We start from the raw sequence: 12,891 nt of genomic DNA, 5'->3' as shown, positions 1-12,891 counted from the left end.
GTCCAAAAACGAAAATATACCTACCTCATGTGGGGTTATAGAACTTACAACGAGGAAAGATTATTGGTCTTGTGTAGAAAGTAATGTTCTCAGAGGGACATAACTGTAGAGCTAGGCGTAATACAGGGCGTTCTGTCCAAAACCTATGCTAGGTAACAACAACTAGGAAAGCTCAAAAATAAAGCAAATGAAAGTCGCCAAAAGTAATAACGCCTCTCCACGATGGTTTAATTGCCCAATCAGCTGGAAGACACCCAAAAATTTCTCACCTGCAGCTCCAAAGGCAGCCTTAGGAAGCTACAGGTGTAACTTTTCCAGTTAAAACGATAATAAGAAGAGTTCGTACCAAGAAGTATACAGCAGGAGACAGCTATGGGTTCCCGAGTTATCCAGGCAGCACAAGATTGATCGCCTAAATTGGTGTCTTCACCACCAAAACTGGAACATTGGGAATTGACAAAATGTGCTATTTTCAAAAAAGTCAGGATTTATGTAAAACCAGATGACCCACGAAATCGTGTACTTAGAGGTCGAGGAAAACAACCAAGGACGAAAACTGTTAGATCTTGTGATCCATAATAAAACTCCTTTAATTTTCTTCCAATTAACTTGAACTACTCACAGGCAAGTTGATACCCTGTAGTCAGGTTGTGGAGAGGTGAAACAGGAGAAAATTTAACTTTATTGCATGATAATGGACCTCTACATACCATTAGAGTGACTACAGACATCATTGAAGAAGAAGGTATCCCTTGTTTGGAGTGGCCTGCTTGCTCACCCGAGCTTAATTCTATAGAGTATTTGTGGGAATTACTTAAAAGAAAAATTAGAGCTCGTCGGGATAATCCAGAAAATACCGCACGGCTAGTACAAGCTGCTCTTAAAGGATGGAGCAACCTACCACAACAAAATGTTGATAATTTTATTAGGAGCGTGCCCACGCAAACTAAAGCTTGCATAAGGACTAGAGGTGGTAATACTGACTACCACAAAATACAAAAAAAATAAAAACAATTTAAACATTATTCGTTTTACATTGAAATTTTGTATGGTATTGACTTTAAAACAACTACTTTCAATTTGTTTGTTAAATCCTTTATTGTTTTATTTAATTGTTATGTATTTGTTATTAGATTGTTTTAAAATAAATATTTTTTAATTGCATGTGTTCGTTTTTTTAAATTCGCACGAAATAGTAAGAAATATCAGATGATTCCATATAAGTTTGTGTGTGTAAATCTGTGATAAGTCTAAGATTGAAAATTCTTGATTTTAGTTTTAGACTTATAGATCGAAACTACATATTTTGAAAATATAGGATGTTAAACCTTGAACAAACGATTTTATTGAAAAAATTAAATAAATAAAGACGGTTGCGACTTTTTATAATAATGGTTTTCAGAAATATTTATAGACCAAACACGAGAAATAAAATACGAGAAATCACCTTTAGGTGCGAGCAAGTCTTCAGAGGCTTGGATAGTCATTCGAAATCTAAGGCGAAAAGACTTAATAAATGCAAAAAATCTATAAACCATCAATATCAATGTTTTGAAAGTTACTGCGCAAAAGAACTACAAAAGTCTAGAACGGAATATCTCCAACAAACACCCAGAAAATACCAAATCCATGGACCAGAAATAAATATCGAAGACGACCTAAATTTGAAAAATAGAAAGACCATGAAATAAAAATCCTAAAAAATAAAAGAGCCTATGGACCAGAATGAATCCCTGCTGAAGTCCTTGATAGGAACAATTTGAAATATTGTTGATATACTGAGGCAACTTTTTAGTAGATAACTAAATGGAGATCATCATCATCAACCCGTACGCGTCCACTGCTGGACATAGGTCTCCCTCAGCTCTTTCAATATTTCTCTGTTTTGTGCGGCTTGCATCCAGTTGCCGACAATACGCTTCAGATCGTCAGAACATCTGGTTGGTGATCGTCCTCTACTCCGTAGTGCTTCTTCTCATGGCCTCCATCGACAATACGTTTTGTCCATCGGTTGTCTGACAATCTGGCGACGTGTCCTGCCCAATTCCACTTGAGCGACGCGATTCTTTCGCCGTTGAAAGAAAAAAAAAACTAAATTGAGATAATATACCTGAAATCGGGAAAGAAAGATGAAAGAGACAAACAGCTCCCCACTCCCAGTAGGAATTTAAACGATAGTGCAGCCGATATGTGAAATAATTGTGCATTTAATGATAGAAGCATATTATTTGGACCACATTTACTACACATATAAAGGTTCAAATTTAGATAGGAGGCCATCTCAGATTTTGCCTTTTACAAAAATGGCGGGGATTCAAAATGGCGACTATACATATGTGACTCATATCACGATAACTTTTGAACGAGACTTCAGATTTCAAAAAAATTTGGTATATATAGGTTCTTTTTTGATGTATAAGATCGAGGTCTTGAACCGGAAGAATCGGTTTACCAGAAGTTGTGTTTTCCTGGTTTTTATGTAAAAATATGCTGTTTTTTTTTCAATTCTTTCACCCTGTATGTATTAATTTTTCAAAAAGTTAATATCATCATTGAAAAGAGGGTAAAAATATTTTTTAGGAAATATTTTTAACTTTTTAGTTATGTTATTTACCATTTAATAAATGCAAAACATACCTTCACATGTACCTATATGCGGCAGATTCGTGCAAATATTATAAGAATTATTGTGCATTTAATGGTAGAAGCATATAATTTGGACCACATATACTACACATATAAAAATTCAAATTTAGATACGAGGCCATCTCAGTTTTTGTTCCTTTTACAAAAATGGCGGGCATTCAATACGGCGACTATACATATGTGACTAATAGTACGATACCGTTTGAACGAAACGTCAGATTTCAACCAAATTTGGTATAAAGGTTCTTTTTTTTGATAAATAATATTGAGGTCTTGAACCGAAAGAATCGGTTTTTCCAGAATTTGTGTTTTTACCGTTTATTTATGTAATAATGTGTTGTTTTTTTCAATTCTTTCACCGTGTATATATAAATTTTTCAAAAAGGTAATAACGCCGTTAAAAAGAGCGTCAATATATTTTTTAGAAAATATTTTGAACTTTTCAGTTGTGTTAACCACCATTTAATAAATGCATAACGTATGTTCACATATACCTATGGGCGGCAGATTCAATTTGAATGCCCGCCATTTTTGTAAAAGACTAAATCTGAGAAGACCTCATATCTAAATTTGAAATGTGTAGTATGTGTGGTCCAAATTATATGCTTTTACCATTAAATGCACAATAATTCTTATATTATTTGCACGAATCTGCCGCACATAGGTACCTACATGTGAAGATACGTTATGCATGTATTAAATAGTAATTGATATAACTAAAAAGTTATATAATTTTTCCTAAAAAATATTTTTACGCTCTTTCAACGCCGGTATGACCTTTTTGAAAAATTAATATATACAGGGTGAAAATATTGAAAAAGAAACAACATATTTTTACATAAAAAAAAACAGTAAAAACGCAAACTCTGGTAACCTGATTCTTCCGGTTCAAGACCTTGATATTATTCATCAAAAAAAGAACCTATATACCAAATTTGGACATCTCATTCAAAAGTTATCGTGCTATTAGTCACATATGTATAGTCGCCATTTTGAATGCCGCCATTTTTGTAAAAAGAACAAAAACTGAGATGGCCTCGTATCTAAGTTTGAACCTCTATATGTGTGGTATTGTAGTGAATTGTGAAAAAGATACAAAAAGAAGCAAATAGGTTTGGCCTAAAGATAAATGAAAAGAAAACTAAATACATGATAATGGGTGATACGCAGCTAGACAATGAAGAGTTTATAAAAATACAAGGGGAGAAAGATTACAGATACAGTTTTGATAGAGTGGAAGAGTTTACTTACCTTGGTGTGAAAGTAATGGAAAATGGACATGAGGATAAAGAAATAGAATCCAGAATTACAAAAGGCAACCAGAAATACGGAATGCTGAGATCCTTAATGAAGTCTAAGTTTGTTTCAAGAAAAACAAAAGAAAGAATATACAAGACAGTGATTAGAGCTACGGTTTTAATATGGAGCTGAATTATGGGTTTTAAGAAAGGCAGATATATTGAACAGGAAACCAGTAGGGAAAAAGGAAAGGAAGACCCCGTAAAAGATGGTTTGACAGCGTTCAAGCAGATTTACGAGAATTAAAAATAGATAACTGGAGAAACAAGGTATTAGACAGAAGAGAATGGAGATGAGTGGTAAGAAGAGAGCAAGAGAAATTGTAACAGAACAATGTGCCATGAATTGTAAAATGAGAGCTATATATATATATATATATATATATATATATATATATATATATATATATATATATATATATATATATATATTTATGCACAGATATCAAAGTGAGGTCCTGACATTACGCGCACTTAGTGAGGACCGGTAGAAAACGTAGACATAATCGTTTCAACTCTTCATAGTGACTTTGACAAGTAAATAGCAATTAAAAAATGACGAGTATACACAAAAAAAATTACGTATATGTGCCCCGTATTGTTCAAGTATATTGCCACCCAAGTGAGGCCATTATACGCAGCTATTAAAGTGAGACTGTATATACTTTTTCGTTATGCGCACAAAGTGAGGACAACTTTACGTGTATATTTCCTTACAGCTCATCAAGTGAGGACCATACAGTGTTGTCGATAAATATGAGATTAATCGTTTCTACTGCCTTTTTCTGTATAACACAGTAAGAATTATTATTGTTTCGATGTTTCAGTCACTTGTAGTTATAAGAAGGATGTGGACTCTTTGTTCTTGCTCGTACTGTTTGTTAATTTTATAACATTTTAGTACCTCAGCATTAAATCACGGTAGCCTTATCGGAGACTAGCGTTAACAAAGAAATAGTTTTATATTTTTTAATAATTTACGTTAAAGATGGATAGGAAAGCAAGAATTTTGAAAATAGCGTTAGTTGAGAACAATAATAATCAAAATGGAGGATACAGTGATAGTTCAGTTATGTGAAATTTATATTGAACTTAACATATAAATATAAAAGCCCGACTTTTGATCTAAGGGGAACACAGTTTTTACGGTACATACATATCTGTCATTTGTCAACCCCCTCCCTTCCATTTCCCCCACCCCTTATTTTTAAATAGGGAAGAGGGGCGTGTGCTAGCTCATTTGAAAAGATATTCAATTCTCTATCCAGTATTATTAACATTGACATAATTATCTATACAGAGTGTATTTTAGTATAGGTACTGTTGCCCCTGTCGATTTTCATTTTGAAACGACAATTTTCCAACCTTAATTTTAGTATACAAGATGATTTACTTAATTTAATTAAACTTAATGTACCGTTTTTACTGACTTAATTTTACAGTTATTCCACTAGATGGCAAATACAGTGAATATGTGCATATGTTTTATTTCGAATAATCATTTTAAAATAGTTTTAGTTTTCTATTTTCTCTGAAAATTGTTGCAAGCTTCTTGTTCTTATACTTAAAATCATGTCACTACAAATTTATACGAGACTACATATTAAGAGTATAGAAACTATTATAATATATGACATACATGCTTTTTTCCATTTATTGAAGATATTTCACCTTATCCTGAAACAATGCAATGTGACCAAGTGTCCTCAACTAAAAAAATATATCCCACTATTTTGATATTAAATGTATAGTTTGTACTATAAACCGTATTGAAATAGATTGCAACATGTGTGTGTGGTTGGGATATTGACTGCGAAACCTAAGGCTTCATTCGCCTAATCATATTTACCTTTGATTCTTATAACAATAAATAAAATGATTAACATTTTATATCAATATTATAAGTGTTTTTAAACAATATCAGTATGATATATCAGTATTATAAAGTCAAGATAAACAATACTATAACAGAAAGCTTTGAGGTCAAACAAGGACTGCGACAGGGTGATCCATTATCGTCTATAATGTTTAGCATATTACTAGAAAAGGTTATACAGGAAGCAAACATTAATAGAACAGGTCTGATCTACCACAAAAAACATCAGTGCTTGGCATTCGCAGACGATTTGGTAATCTTGGCTAGGAGCAAAATATAACTTATAGAAACACTCATGAAACTCGAGGAGAGGGCAGCAACCAAAGGATTGTATATAAATGAAGTAAAAACAAAGTATATGGAATGGACAAATAAGCAATTCGTTCGGGGGCAATACATAACAATGACAACAGCGAAGGGAACACAGTATAAATTCGAAGAAGTTGAGAGATTTGAGTACTTAGGAACTGTCTTCACAAGAGATCCTAACTGTGAAGAAAAAATACAAAAGAGAATTATGTCGGGCAACCGCGCTATATTTGCTTTTAATGGGTTGTTAAGAAGTAAACATATATCACTAAGGGCAAAACTAAGAACTTACAAGATCGTAATAAGGCCGATAGTAACGTATGCTTCTGAAACATGGGTCACAACAAAAAAACATCAAGAGTTGTTATTAGTTTGGGAGAGGAAAATACTGCGCAAAATCTTCGGTGGGAAAAACTTAAATGGACAATCGGTAAGAAGAACAAATAAGGAACTAACTGAGCTCTATCAAGATCCTAACATACTAGCAGTAATTAAGGCGCAAAGACTTAGATGGTTGGGCCATGTGCAGAGGATGATTCCATCTAGAATTCGCAGAATTGGTACTATCTAGTGCATTGGCAGGGAAAAGACGAAGAGGAAGACCGAGGTCACGATGGAGTAATGGAGTTAGAGAAGATATGAGAAGAATTAACTTAAGGAACTGGGAAACAAAAGCGACTGACAAAAGGGAGTGGAAAAGAATAGTACATCAAGCCATGGGCCTACTAGGCTCGTAGTGCTTACATATTATAATATCAGTTTTCTAATATTATCCAGTTCCATATCCAGTTCCGAATCCAGTGGTTATATTTCTTCCGTATTGTTTAGTTTCGCTTCCAGTGATTGTATTTTTTTTTTCTTGTTTTTTTTTTTGAAATATTTATTTATTATTTTATTACTATATTTTTTTATTGTGCTCATAATAGATTGCAACATTGTCTACAGACATGAATGCAGTAACAATAAATAAAAAATCGGAGATCCACACCCCGGATTTGAAATCGAAACCTCTGCTTTACGAATCCGAGATCCGAGGTCTACCCACTAGGTCACTAGGCTATCGCTCTTAGACAATATTTTTTCCTGAAACGGGGAACTTTTAAAGCCGGGTCTAGACTATGTAACAAAACATGCTAATAACAAAGTTGTACAACAAATTTGTTGTACAACTTTGTTATGTAACTTGTTATAATATAGCATGAGTATCCAGACTATATAACAAAAAACAAAACAACAACATGCGCATAAATTTTGCAGCATTTTAGATGGATAGCAGGTAGGTTAGGTAGTATATAAAATTGCGTCATATAAGTATGGAGGATCTCTTCATAGCAACAGCAGCTTGTGTAATATTGTGGAGGCGACACCGGCGTGTTAAATTAATATTTTAGATGTGTCCTTCATTAGCAGCTCGAGCAAAATATAGGTAGTGGTACAGCTCTTTTAGCTGATCTGGAAAGAGATAACATAGACCCATCGACAGGAGACATTAAATGTGATGGCAGTTTTAAAAACTTCTTAAGAATAGAAAGTTCTGATTTTGAATTTCTTATAAATGAAATCGGCCATAAAATAGGCAGGAAAGACATTTCGAGATGCAATTCCAGTAAGAGAAAGATTAACAGTTATATTATTAGCAAAGTATATTTTTTAAACTTTTTACTCATTGTTTCAGAGAGGAAGTATAACATTTCTGTAAAATTTAATTCCTCAGTATTATCGTCTTCACCTGTTCATGATTGAGTGTCACTGTCTGTTTGAATTGGTGTAGCTGGAGAAGTAGCGGATGTAGGTGTAGTGGACGGAATAGAAAGGCTCAGATATATTGTATGATTGAGTGCCTGTTTGAGTAGCTGATGAAGCAGTCTGCATCTGTGTAGCGAATGAAGTGAATGTTACAGGTTTTATGTCTGAACACTCTGCTCTGTAGAGAATAGTATTTATGTCAAATTTAGAGTTGATTTGCACCGATTTGCTGTTAAGGTTCCGCGTACTGCTTTTCTTTTGTTGGCTTGAGTTATAGGCGTACGTGCATTAGTTTTAACTATAGTTTCTGTATCTATTTTCACTTCTATTTCAGTCTATTCATCGTGTTTTTTATTTGTTTTTTAAATCAATAAATGTAGCTCATCCCATAGCAATCCCATAATACTCGTTACTTACGAAATAGCTCAATTAAATGGGTAGTCAGTTCTTTCAAAAATTTCATCGCGTAAATAACCCTACGTGAACAGAGCAAAGAAAAATCTAGCACAATCACTCCAGAATGAACAAGGCGATATGACTCCAACGGTTGCTGCTCGCGTAGGTACTATGCCAGAGAAATGTTTCAATAACATGTTTTTAGGTGTAGATCAGTCGCGGTGCGGTTTTATAACTTTCTTTGATGTTTACCGACATCTGTTGGATAACATAAAACATGCTATATAACCAGAAAAATGTTATACAACACTGTGTTTTAAAACTTGTTTATTTAAAATTTTGTAACAAGTTACAAAACTTTGTTATTTAACATGTTTTGTTACATAGTGTGGACCCGGCTTAACGGTAACTTCTTATAGGTAATACACTACAATTTCTGAATATTTTTTCTGAAATCTATCGAATGGTACCAAACACGACCCCCACGGAGGCGGGGGGAGGGGTAGGTTACTTTAAAATCTTAAATAGGAACTCCTTTTTTTTTATTTCAGATTTGGATTCTTTGCGTAAAAATAAGCAACTTTTATTCGAAACGTTTTTTCTAATTACGGATAGGTGGCGCTATAATCGGAGAAAACGGGTGTTGGAAATGGAAAATTAAATTAAAATATGGAAAGTCCCCACTAAAATGGAAAATTTTACTCAACTTTTTTGGTTTTAGAACCTAATAATCACAACCCAATAGGTCCCCAAAGCGCTCGAGTGACTGCACATTTAGCATACTTTGCTCCCCTACTATATGTATTATAAATAATATGCAAAGTAATTATTAACCCAAACAACCATAATTCAACTTTTATTTACTAATAAAGAACTGGACGAAAGTGTCACATCAGCTTTTATGAAACACATGAATATTTACATAAAAAGGTAAGTGATCTGCTTGAAATCGATATTCCCAAAATCATCTAAAAATTGTTTATACTTGAGTACTTTGAGACTCTTGTATGAAATGTGAATACCGAAATACGATTAGGAATCTCCATTATGTAATTTTTAAATAATACATAATTCTTAGGAAATGAAAGGTATTATACAAACGTGTTAAAAAATACTACCTACTGAAATTTTTTGATGGCAATAAATGATGAATTGGTTTATCGAATTTATTTTTAAGGTGATACAGTAGCGATCAACAGGTAGCCAAAACGCGTTCTAAGATTGAGGCTGTATTTTTGAATATTTTTTCGAGATATTTGGCACACGTATTTGTAATATAATAAAGAATGGCGGTACAGAGCCCAATTTGAAAAATATATTAATATGTGGAAATTACTCTGTAAATAAATACAATATTAAAAAAACGAGTCTGTACCGCCATTAAGAAGAACAAAAAAATACACTTTCTTCAAATAAACTTTTTTATCAGATGCCTAGATTTTGTGTCATTTTGGAACTACTAATGAAATAAAAAATTTTAGTAGTTCCAAAATGACACAAAATCTAGGCATCGGATAAAAAAGTTTATTTGAAGAAAGTGTATTTTTTTGTTCTTCTTAGTGGCGGTATAGGCTCGTTTTTTTAATATTGTATTTAATTACAGAGTAATTTCCACATATTAATATATTTTTTAAATTGGGCTCTGTACCGCCATTCTTTATTATATTACGAATACGTGTGCCACATATCTCGAAAAAATATTCAAAATTACAGCCGCAATCTTGGAATGCGTTTTCGCTACCTGTTGATCGCTACTGTTTCCTCTTAAGTAAAATATGTCATTTGGATATTTTTTTAAACTCGATAGATCCTAGGGACATGTCGGTAGATCGGTAGGATCATCACTTTTGGGAGTTTTGGGAATATCATTTTTAGGGTAATTTGAAAGCACATGGGAAAATTTTTATAGGTTGAATTGGTTGGGGAATTTTTCGGGAGGAATATTGAGCAAACTGAATTGCAATATAAATGTATGTAACATATAACATTATATTAACATTATAACCTATCGAGTATTTGCTTCTGATTAAAAAAACCGAAAAATGGTTTTTGGAACAACCGCTTTTTTTGACCAGTTATAACCGCCAGGTTAAACCGTAAGTAAAAAACCGGTATAACCGAAAACCGGTTTTTTGTTCAACAACCGCCATCCCTACCTTGGTTGTTACAAATACAGTTCGCTGGAATAAGTTTTACCCCCCTTATTAACTTATTTATTTTTAGCACATAAGAAAAACGCTCGGATAGGTCGATTTTTAAAATAATCATAGTATATTATAGCGTCAATGTTTCGAACTTTACGCGATCCCTCTTCTTCAGGTGACAGGCACAACTTTGATTTTTTTAAATAGGAAAGTAAGTACATCATGTGACACCTCATTTAAAGGCTTTTTTCTACAACCGTGTTAAAAATGCAATTTTTAGAACTCCATACGTGCGTTAAAAATGCTACTTTAAGGCAGGGCCGGTTTTAGGGTTCTGAGCGCCCCTGGCAAAATAAAATTTGGCGCCCCTTCATATAAGAATATACAAATTTACTGCAAATATAGAAAAATAGGAAAAAATCAAAATTTTACCAAAAAGAACTATGTAAAAATATATTTATTTAAAAAATAGTAGGATAGTTATTACTTATAACTTATCCAACATAGGGCATAGTATAGCGAGCACATTTTAAGTTCAAGCGACGAAGAAGCGAGGTAAAAGATAAATGCACATTATCAACAACCAGTAAAAATGTGTATAAATAACTATTTAGATGGAAAATAAGCCACAATTAAATTGAAAAAAATAATTTTATTATCGTTTCGGCGCCCAAATCGGGTGTCGTTGTCAAAATACAAAATACTACTAAATTAAACAAAAATGTTGTTGCTTAGTAAAAAATTCGTCTAATAATTTATTTAATCTGACTCATTTATAACATTTAATGTGTATAAATCTTCTACAAGACCAAAAAACATGTTGATTGTGCGCAAGATATAGCTGCATCCCCAATAACTAAATTGAGGGAGTGGCATCCACTTAGCATAAAATAGCATGCGGATATTCTTTGCAAACGCGAGCTTGTACATCTTTATTTTTTCTCTTCCTTTTAGAGCCGTTGTGATATCCTTGGCCTTACAATCATCTATGCAAATTCAAATAAAATCATTCATTATTTTTTTTATTATCTCATGAGCTTTTTATTATCTCTATGACTCGATACCTATAAAACCAAGCTATGGTTTTAGGTATCGAGTTACTAGGACAAACAATATGCTGCATACTCAAATTAAACCCGGTACTGTGGGATAAGAACATCAGTATAAAAACAAAAAGAAGAATATAATATAACACCATGACAAAAAGTATTCTGAATAATGGGTGTGAAAATTGAATAAAAAGTACGAAAACCAAATGCAAAATAAGAGCAACAGAGATCGAATACCTAAGTAGAAGCTGTAGAAGGGATAGAATAAATAACATAGAGATTAAGAAAATAATGGTAATGAATTCAAGGGATAATAGACAACATAGAACAAAAGAGATTAACCTGGTATGGACATGGCAGAAGAGCAGACCAAAATCGTTGATAAACAGAATAACAGATTGGAGCCCGATAGGAAGAAGGAAGAGAGACAGACCCCGAAAATCTTTTAGAGATAAAATGGACGAAGCAATATTAGAAAAGAAACCTGCAGGACTGGAAAAACAGAAAGAACTGAAAATAACGGTCAAGTGAAATAATACAGGAAAAACTATGGAAATCCAGGGTGGTCAAGAAAAAACAGGATGATTCTAAATAAATGCGACAAACTTTAAAGGGTAATTCTATATGAAAAAATAATGACAGTTTGCTCTATAAGCGTATGTCAGCAAATACTTCGTTTCCGAGATATGGGGTGTTGACATTTTTCTTACAAACTGACGATTTCTTTATTGTTCTAAAACCGGTTCAGATATGCAAATGAAATTTGATGTGTTTTAAGAGGTAATTATTGCGCATTTTTTGACATAAAATTAATAATTTTATATCTACTGTTGAAATGGTGTTAATTTTTTTAAAGAAAAACATAGTACGCCACTGAGATATTTCAAATAACAAATCATTTTGGAATTACTCGTTCAATTTATGATATATACAAAAATCTATTATTCCTTTTTTTCATACGTCGTTCGTGCCGTTTTTATGCAAAAAGTGAAACATCTTAAGTATTCGAAATAAATTTCTATATATTCATATTATGAAAAAGAACTTGTCAATTCTAATTCATATAGATATACCTGGTTTGTTTTTTTTATTTCAAATTACACACCCACGGACACACGACAATGTTGATAAAGCAAAGTTTACAGAACAGGAAGACAAAACTATTTAACCATTGAAGCTATAATGACAAGCAGCAGTATAATAATATCACTGACTATTCATAAATTTGTTGATACTTCGTAAATCTGATCTTCGTGTATTTTAAGTATGTATGTATAACATTGTAATACCATAAAAGTGATAGGTATTACCTGACAAATGACCTTTAAAAGCCATAACAATTTTTAGGTTGCATTATTTTTATTAGAGAATTTTTGTGAGCTAGAAATAGTTTTCTTATTGTCACAATTATTTAATATTAATTGTCT

The 12,891-nt window shown here is 32.8% G+C and overlaps 1 protein-coding gene across 20 annotated transcripts in view; it reads right to left on the bottom strand.

The window, feature by feature from the left end:
• Nucleotides 1-12,891, bottom strand: part of LOC126882335 (cytochrome P450 4C1-like) — a 389,204-nt gene that overhangs the window by 296,106 nt on the left and 80,207 nt on the right. The window lies entirely within an intron of this gene.

The sequence above is a fragment of the Diabrotica virgifera genome, chromosome 3 (genome assembly GCF_917563875.1).
Source record: "Diabrotica virgifera virgifera chromosome 3, PGI_DIABVI_V3a".
NCBI lineage: Eukaryota > Metazoa > Arthropoda > Insecta > Coleoptera > Chrysomelidae > Diabrotica > Diabrotica virgifera.
The sequence above is the reverse complement of the archived record's forward strand: the minus strand, read 5'-3'. Positions and strand labels throughout refer to the sequence as shown.